General features: G+C 35.8%; 1 long non-coding RNA gene across 1 annotated transcript; it reads left to right on the forward strand.

The window, feature by feature from the left end:
- The first annotated feature begins 6902 nt into the window (after window positions 1–6902).
- Window positions 6903–9803, forward strand: LOC122052018. Its single transcript, XR_006131677.1, has 3 exons — window positions 6903–7334; window positions 8835–9108; window positions 9524–9803. It is a non-coding gene; the product is annotated as an uncharacterized LOC122052018 (long non-coding RNA).
- The last annotated feature ends 428 nt before the right edge of the window (window positions 9804–10231 follow it).

Genomic DNA, 10231 nt, shown 5'->3' on the forward strand with positions numbered 1-10231 from the left:
AAGTGAGAAGACTTGAGTTAGACTTAAGTGATGATTAATGAGACATTCATTGAATTTTGAAATTCAATGATACATTTGATTCAATTTTCAAAATTGAAATGAGAAGTTACAAGTGTGTGGTCCTTAATGGAGTGTAAATGCTCATTAAGGCTATTAATTCTAATTAAGTGTTTTCATTAGATGAAAATACTTAAGTGTTTTTCTCTTCATTTTGGCTTAATTCTCTTCATTCTCATTACTCCTCTCCTCTTGGCTGAAATCCACTCCATAGGTTGCTAGCACAACCTTTCTCCATCTTGTGAGTTTGTGAGACAAACGAACGGTTGTTCGTGTGGATACCGTAGAGGCACGAACGCGAGATCATGCTGTGATCCGAGCTGTCGGGAGTTCACGCTACAAAGGTATAATCTCTCATGTTCCTACGCAAACTTAGTATATTTTTCTTCTCCCTTCGCATGGATCTTCTGGACGAAATAGGTTTTTTCGCTGCGCGTTTGCGTGTTTAGCAACCTATTTCCTTACAATAAGGTCAGGTAATATCTCTAAAGTATAACTCTACTAATCGATCTCAAGAATCCGTCCTATAAATCCATAGAAAAAGAGAAAAGTAGTCAACCAAATAATGATTACCCAAATCGCATCATATCCTCTCCATGTCATGGGTAATCCCGTAACAAAATCCATCATATCATACTCCCAACTCCATTGCAATATGCGAATCTACCGAAACATTCCTACTGGTCTCTGATGTGCAGCCTCCACTGGCTGACATACTAGACATCAAGCTACAAAATTCATTATGTCTTTTTCATGTCATTCAACCAATAGTAATGCTCTAAGTCTCTATACATCGGGTGTCATCTCGATATATCACAAATCCAGATCGAGGTGTTTCCTATAGTAACTCCTCCCGGATAAGAAGTGACTTAGGAACACACCTAATCTCCCATGGAAGTAAAGAATCTCATTTTCATTACACGAGAATTCTAACTACTGGCAAGAGACTACTCTATCATGCTATATCGAAACTGCACCAAACTCTAGGTACAAAACATCTGTGTAGAGTACAAATCCGTCTACACTAGAAAGTAAAACAAAGATGGGTGCAGTTATCAGCTTTTTGTTTCAATTCCTGAAACTGATCTCGTAAGCATCTGCCCAAATAAATTCCACTCTTCCTAGATTGTTCAGTCAACAACATAAAAATGCTAGAGAAACCCTCGACCAATCTTGGGTAATATCTAACTAAATCGAGTAACTTGAGGATTAACTAACTCAAGTTTAAAGCTTATTATGAGTTAACTCTATCTATTAATTAATTGACCATTAATGTAAGTTAGTAATTAAGACAAACATTAACTTCTCATAGGTTAGAAGACTAATTGAGATAAATATTTAAAAAGTGTAGTAGTAATAAAAGCTTAGTTGAAAGTATTCATCTATTATTGGTTCATAACTATCTAACCATTGGTTACTAACTAACTATCAAAAAATAGCATTGTTTACCTCGTAAGTCAAATCAAGTATTTATGTCTAATTAGATATTTACTGAAAAAGACTACTTGATTTAATCAATATTCTGTTGTATTTTTTGCCTAGACTTATGTTGATGTACCGATATAAGCATCTGAAGTATAGGCAAAATGCCTACACATCTCACACCATTCTATATTTATACATACACAATCAGGGTAATCTAGTGTGTTTATGAGATGCTCAATACCTAGATCTATAGGATCATGCTTTCTAGGGGTTTGATCTTGCCTAAGGAAAAAATAATATGTTGACAAACTAACGAAATAGGTAATTTTTAGAAAATAAGTAAATAAATTTTCCTAGAATTTTAAAAATTATCTGAATAAATATTCTCCCCCTTAATCTAAGACTTTTCAGACACAAGAAATATTCTTAAACTTATTTGCACAAAATTTTAATGAGTTAATTATTTGATTTCAGTTTAATTAGTTAAATTTAATTTACTTTTAAATTATCCTTATTCATCTTACCAGTCTAAATTTTCAAACAAGAGGGATCCTATAGTTTTGTGAGATGAGTTAAATTAAATTTCAGGGTTTGGTTTGATTTTGTGTTAGATTCAAGTTTAGCTTTGGGTTCATTAAATAGACATTCTTCTGATAAACTTGTGGGTTGTGGTGAGTCACTTGGACATCATTAGAGTAACCATGCCTTATTGGTTTCCCAAATAGTCCTATTCACTGAACTTAATTATAAAACTTTAGTCTAACTAATTAGGATTAAAAGAGGGTAGCTTCCATTAAGCCAACTGCATCAGGTTGAAGCTATATCTTCCTAAACATGGATAGACAGAGCTTCCCTAACCTACTATCATCGAAAACTTCTCCAGTGCTATTTTTCAAATTAAACTTTTATCCCTATTTGATCTAATCCTAATTACCCAACTGGGTAAACTATTATTTTGGAGGTGTCAACTAATTTGGAGTCTCCCTTAAATTATTAAGTTTTTATATTTTAGGTTTATGTCATTTATTTTTTTATTTATAATAAACTCATTAGTAATTATTTGATTTATATGAATTTGACATGTTTGACTTTATTTTATTATTTGATTTATTTGAGTTTGACTTGTTTGACTTTATTTTATTATTTGATTCTTTAGTTTTGAGTTAATGGGTTTAGTTGGATTTGGTTTTAGATAATGAATTTCAGTTTTGGGTACATAGAATTTATTAATCCTACTTGCGTGGTAAGGCACGCTTTTAGAACCCAAATTTTAGTTTGTCTCTTATTTTGTCTTATAAGTGAGATAAATGTTTTATTTGTTGAGTTGGATTTGTAACCAAGCCCAGATTTATTATATACTGCTTTTTAGGTTTTAAGAATTAAATCCAAGTTTTTAGATCTAGTTGTGAAGGATTCTAATAATCATTTAAGTTTGTTAATTTCATTCTTTAATATTGTGTTTTCCTCCTCAAGTTTTACAACTTTATTTGGATTGGTACATTAAATCTAATCCTTGAGGTGTTTATTTTCCTCAAGGAGTATTTCATTTTGTTTTTTAAATTCAATTAATTTTTTATTTAAACATGTGATAATTCTAAAGAATTTTGTGGTTAGGATAGAAGATACCTCGGTCGAACCTTCGGAAATGAGTGCAGACTCGTGGCTTCATTCATCTCCAGACTTGTTGTCTTATTCCCACTCGCTTTCTGATACCAGTCCTATTGCGATGAGTGCAAGGTGGTTGTGGCGCATCTGATTTCGGCATCCAATTCTTCTGAAGATGATTAATCCCATGTCGCCTTGAGTGCCTTTTTCTTTCTGGTTGCTTTGGATTTGTCATCTTTCACCTTTGGGCACTCGTGCTATTAGTGTCCTTTCTGAGTCAGATTCAAATTCTGGCTCTGGTTTGATCTTTTGTTTAACTTCTTTTGATGGACCTGCAAAAAGATCAACACCTTTCTTGACATGTTTTAAGTAATTCTGTTCATGGAATTCAAGTTCACAAAATAATTCATTGAGTTTTAATTTAACTAAGTTTCTCAAAATTTAATAAGCATCTACGATAGATGCCCATAGTGCATTTCAAGGAAACATGTTTAGAACATACCTTATCAAGTCTCGGTTCTCCATTTGAAGATTGATTGTATGAAGTTAACACGCAGATTCTCCTTCCTACATTTTTATATCATTTAATTTACTTAAATAATGATCCTTTTTTGCTACCTTCACATCATTGGTTCCCTCATGCAGTTTGATAAGTTAATCCCACAGCTCCTTTGCACTTTCATGTGGGCCAAAGTGGATTATCTACTCCTTTGTTAATCCACACTAGGTTGTGTTGAGAACCTTGAATTCTATTTGGACCTTCTTCTTTATTTTCGGATTCCAATTTTCTGGGTCCATTGGAATTCCGACATTGTCGACGGGAGCCTTGTAGCCTTTGGTGACGTTGAACTATTGATCGAAGTGGGTCTTCAGATATACCTCCATCTGCTTCTTCTAGTACAAGAAGTCATCACCGTTGAATAGGGGAGGACGGACAATAGCGTATCCCTCATTTTGGGCCATGAGTCTTGCACATAGACAGGAAAAAGAAAAAAAAAGAACCCAATTAAAATATTAATACAGAACTGATGTTGTACCAATTCAGAGTAGTTTGCAATGAAAAAAGAAAAATTATCCAAAGAGATAATTGTACCAATTTGGATTATATCAAAAAAGCTCAAAACAAAAAAAATAGAAAAAAATATGACCCCCTTTATCTTATTGGTGGTTGCATTAATTCAGAGCGGTAGCTGCTCTAATACCACTTGTAGGATCAAAAAGACGCTGGAGTGGGTGAATAGCGATCGTCGAAAATTTGATTTTAAAAATTGAGACATAGTGGAAAAATAAAGAGCAATACTAACACGACCAAGTTTTTACTTGGTTCAGAGCCTTCGGTGACTCCTACTCCAAGGCTTGCACTCATCGAGTGCTTTCATTGGGCAATCCACTAATAGTTCAAAATTGGTCACAAGTTTCAAGTACAAGAACAATATTAAAAAATTATCGACAATAAAAAAACAACTTAAAGCTGAAGTTTGTTTGTCGATGGAGCATAGCAGCATTGTGGGAGCCTTTTCAGAGCACCTAGCAGCAGAGAAGATTGTTGTAGTTGTTGTGTTAAAGCTTAGGGTCGAAGGCCATTATATAGGTCCGCTCCAGGTGCCTCGAACCCCCTCCAAGTGCCTGGACCATGTGGCTGAGCCAACCGACACGCTCCATGTTAGCATGTGGATGAAGTTTCAGGTCTAGGTACCTGGACTGAGTTCGGGTGCCCGGATTTCCTGGGCCAACCTGGTACAAGCGCCTGGACCAGATCTGAGTGCTCGGACTTCTTCTGGGCACCCAGACTCCTTCCGGGTGCCCAGACCCCTTTTCTTCAGCATCCTTCTCCCTGCAAGAAAAAGTTAGTACATGTAATACAAATTATATCTACCCTGCAAAATAGAGTTAGCACAATATAGAAGATAGGGTAGTAATTAGATCTTGTCCCCTCGAGACTAGAATTTCATCAAGATCTCAACTTAGATTTTTTAAATGGATTAACGTTGGATCGACGCTTATAGTTCCCTCAACGGGGAACGCGTCCTCACTGGATCTCTCCTCTAGTTGATTACCTTCACTTACCAAATGCAGTCTCTCGACTTGCCTCTGACCCACCAGGTCTTCCAGCTAGTTGTCAGGTCCGCAGACCCAACTGGACTTCGGCCAATTGTTAGGTCCCATGACACAACCGAACTTCTCGCTAGATATCGAGCCTGACAGACCTATTTAGACATCGAACCAGCTATCGGACCCCACGGACCTAGCTGGATTTCAGCCTGATGTTAGGTCCTTCAAACTAGTCAACTCATGCACACTTGGTAGAAATGTTAAACAAATAACCAATCTAACTTTAACCTATTTCAGCCTGGAGTTCATTGAGGAAAACTCCTGGAGTAGTTCCTCTACTTTATAGTTGGGCAGCTCGGTATGTACAGAGTTCAGCTCAACATGTAGTGATCCTATTTTGGCATCTCACGCGCTTAGTTCCCTTTGTTGATCTATTATCAATTAATTTTTTGAGGCTAATTATTGGATCAATTTGGGCGATCGGGACATGCAAGAGAGTGTTAGTTCTTCTGACAGAGTAGTTTTTTGGGCCAAATCAAAAAGGGTCTTGTCTCTTAGTGCACTCTCTACACGAAGCTTGGGTTCATTGGATTATAATTGAAGTTCTAATTTTTTTTTTTTTGATCCATCTATTGAGAATCCACTAATTGATAGGACTCCTTCAAGATTTGTCCTAATTCTGAGATGAGCCTACCTTGAACTTCAGCTTCATTTTGCAAGTTGATCACTTTAGTCTTAGGAATGGAGGCAGCTGCTTCTTGTTCTTTTACCCATTATGTTAAAACCTTATTAGCACCCTCTACGTCCATGACTAGTTGGCCTAAGTGTAGTCCTGAAGTATGGAATTGAGCAAAACAACGATAGGGTCATAACTCAGGAAGATAATTTACAAGAAAAACTCAGTCACAAGCTTACCGCAATGGCATTTTGGGCATGTTCATCGATGCACTCCGATACTTTGACCCCTTTCAATTGTTCGTGTGATTGCACCAAAGATTCCGCTAGTGAGTCTTTAATTTCAATATCCCATACAAGGAGAGAGTAGTAAGCTCTATCCCTTGTTGAAATGGTAGTGCATAAGAATGTTTGAAGCGACATGGGGAACTAGTTAGAAAAGGTGACCTCGGAGGAAGAGCGAGGGGATCCCAAGGGACTATGAACGAACGAAAGTTGGTTGGGTGGGTAAAGGTTCTGATATTTGCTCGACCAACCCAGTGTTAGAGTGTATACTAAAAGCCTAGCTTTTGGTATAAACATTTATCTAGAAATAAGAATCACATTGGTCAAATGTCTACATTTATGATAAATGTAGTTGCTCAATTAATTTATATTGTAGATAACATGGTGTGTGGTGTCACATACAGAAGATCATGTTATTGGTTTCTTTTAAATTATAAACAGTAGCTCACGACCAAGATGGAAAGGAACAAACATTGGAAGGTTGTAGTCACTACAACAAAAATTATTTTTCGCAGCATGCTATTAACCGCGCACATTAAAAGCACGCCGTTAATAATATTATTAACGGCATGTATGTTGATGTGCATTGTTAATAATATAAACGTGAAGGAAAACAAAATTTACATTTAGGTTTTAACGGCGTACATTAAAAGTACGATGTTAATATTCTTATTTACGACATGCATATTAACACGCGCTGTGCATGATTAATAACAACAACAACGTGCAAAAATCGGTATGCTGCTAATGCATCACCTTTACTATCAATGGCATACAATATGCTGCGAATAAAACTACAAAGAAATGCAAACTTTTTTTCCACCTTATTTCCCCCTATTTCTCTCCTTATCTAGGTTTTCCCCCTCTTTCTCATCCCCGACTCTGCTCTCTTCTCTCTGCTCTCCCCTCCCCGCTCCTTGCCGACTCTTTTCTTGCTCCTCTTCTGCTCCCTGTCGACTCCTCTTCTGCTCCTCAACGACTCCTTCCCTATAACTCCTCGTTTTGCGGCTCTTCTCCTAGGCGACTCTTCTCCCCGCTGACTGCTCCTTCTGCGGCCCTTTTCGCCGTCGACTCTTCTCTCTGCCGACCCTTCTCCTCTGACTCTTTTCCCCCTCGACTCCTCTCCCACGATTGCTCCACTAATCGTGTTCTCGTGATTGCTCCCGCACCATTTGCTGCCGCAGCTACTGTACGCCGTCGCTACAACCATCCTCACCATCTTCTGCAATAACATGGTCTGACATTCTTGTCTCGTTTCTTTGCATATGATCTTAAGACATACTTTTTATTATCTTTAGTCAATTTTTTGTGCTTGAGTTTGTATCAGCTCTATGGTGTTCTGTCCATTACATGCATTCCCAATGATAGATCATTTTAGGAGGACCATGTGACTCCAAAAATTATTATTTTGAAAGTTAGGGCATTTTTTTAAGAATAAGTTGTTGATGATGAAAAATGGTAAGTGGGGTTGATCATCTTTATCATCTTAACCACTATGTTTATTGGCATTATCATGATTGAGGGCCTGCAGAGTTGACTGCTAATTTGCTATATGAATATATTTTAGAGTGCATGGAAATGTAGACCAATTTATATCTTAATTGTAAATAAGGTTTTATTTCTTTGGGCGAATGGAGACAATAGTTTTTTTTTCCTTCTCTGATGATTGAACACATGGTATTAAAACATGAATTATTCAAGAAGTAACATGAATACCATGTATTACATCTAAAAAAAATAGATAAATATAGCCATGGAAACCCATATGCACAAGAACTTATTTTTGACTTTGAGATGTTGCTTCAAGACTGCATCCACTTTAGCTCCTTAGAAGGTTCATAGAACAACTGAAATTTCTCCAGAATTTCCACAATTAAGTTTGGTAGCAGTAGCATCTGATGGAATTGAGTGCGATACAGCATGATTGGTTAACCCAACTGTAGTTAGAACTAATGGAGAAAACTTAGTGTTAACTCTATAAATCATATCCCTTAAACAAAGCCAACTGATGAATATGACATACAGAAATATATATGGTCCATCAAGGTGATTTCCTTTAGCATCCTTATTACATTGTTATATACTAATTAATTTTGCTAGTTCTCACTTCATTTAGAGATAACAAGTTAACAATAATTAGTCTAATACTAATTGCATGCTAGTATGTTATTTATATGCGAATTGTTCCAACTTACGGATGAATCGATCATATTGATTGTGTATTTGCTGAAACTTATATGTCTTAGTGCATGTTACTTTTCCAATACCTAATTTTGTTGGATTACATTAACTCTATCATAAATGGCTATTGCTGATAGAAGTGTTGCATGAAGATCTAGATTGTATTCAATGGATTGTGTTGATGTGTGATTATTATTATGAGCAAATTTACTCTGGTGATGTTCTGGCACTCCATATAATTTTTAAGACATCCAAAGTTTGATCAAATTAGATGATTTGGTTGTAGATATGTTGGATCTTATAATTCATAAATAGATGCTGAATCCTTAGTAGTACCTATATTTGAATTTGTGATTTTATGCTGAAATGTTGTTTTGTCATTTGGTTTAATTTTGAAGCCATTTTTAGTTTAATCAAATCAGATGATGTGGTTGGGGATATTTTTATGAGTTAAAAAATAGATGCCAAATCCTGAGGTGGCATTTATGATTACGTCAATGTTATTGAACATTGTTTGATACTAATACTCTTTGATGGCGGTGTTTCTCCCGTAGGTGGAATAAGGATTCTCCATGGGAGTCTTTCACACTTACTACTGATTTTGACTAGAAAAAAAATGCAGAACCTGTAATGCAACTGGACACTGAGGCAACAGATGGATCCTACATTGAGTTCAAAGATACTGACTTAGTTTGGCATCATCAATATGCTGATCCAGATTTTATCGCTTGTCAGACTAAAGAACTCCTGGATCACCTAGAAAATGTGCTTGCTAATGAGCCTATGGTTGTGAAAAGATGCCAACATATAGTTGAAGTGAAGCCCCAGGTATGTGGCTAAATTATGTTCATTGTTTTACCAACTTTGTTAGAGATTTTTTCTTCTCATATGAAGAAATAACCACTCTCAATGTCACATTCCTAGTAACTCCATAATCAAGTAAAGGAGCATGTTTAAGATTGATTCCAATGTCACATTCCTAGTAACTCCATAATCAAGTAAAATTGCATTTTTAAGATTGATTTGACTGTATTATGTGTCGCACAAGCATACAACTAACACAGGCCATTTCCATATAAAAGATGCATATTAGTGAATTTACAAGGGACCATGCTTTGAATTATCTATTATGAGATCAAAAAAATTAGATGTCAGATTCTAAACTCTAATTTTTTTCTCATCCTATGTTGTTTAAGTTGAATACACATATCTAAGTATATCATAATGTGGGGATTATTTGCAGGGGATAAGCAAAGGTGTAGTTGCCGGAAATCTTTTGTAGACCATGTCAAGCATTGGAAAGCGTCCAGATTTTATATTGTGCATAAGTGATGATCAGTCTGATGAAGATATGTTCGAGAGCATTGTTAGTTCTGTGATTGATACATATTCTACTAATTTATGTGGATTGAAAGTTTAATCATTGTTATATATGTATTAGTTAGTTTGTTAGAGATTTTGTATCTTATTTTGGATTTCAGACCTTCTGATTTGGTATAATAATAAGTAATAACTTTTATTAATTTTGTGTGTGGATTAGATTTAAATTTGCACTAAATTTGTTGTAAAAATTTGATTTATCATTTTCGTCAATGAAATTATTGTTTTAATATTGATAAGAACATCAATAGCGTACGTTTGCATGCTGTGGATTAGAATATTAACACCATACATTTGCATGCTGTGGAAAATACATTCCGCAGCGTGCATTACGCACTGCGGAATGTGTTTTCCGCGGCATGCGTTGCATGCTGCGGAATGTGTTTTTTTGCAGCGTGCAAATGCACGCTGTCAATAAGTTAGGATTTTTAACAGCTTTCAATTGTGTAGCATGCAATGTATGCTGCGGAAAGCGAATTTGCACGCTGCGAAAAGTTATTTTTGTTGTAGTGAGTGTAATTAAGTATTAGTTTATCTTAACTATATAATTACACTAGTACACTTAGAGTGT

This window comes from Zingiber officinale, chromosome 3A (genome assembly GCF_018446385.1).
Source record: "Zingiber officinale cultivar Zhangliang chromosome 3A, Zo_v1.1, whole genome shotgun sequence".
Lineage (NCBI taxonomy): Eukaryota > Viridiplantae > Streptophyta > Magnoliopsida > Zingiberales > Zingiberaceae > Zingiber > Zingiber officinale.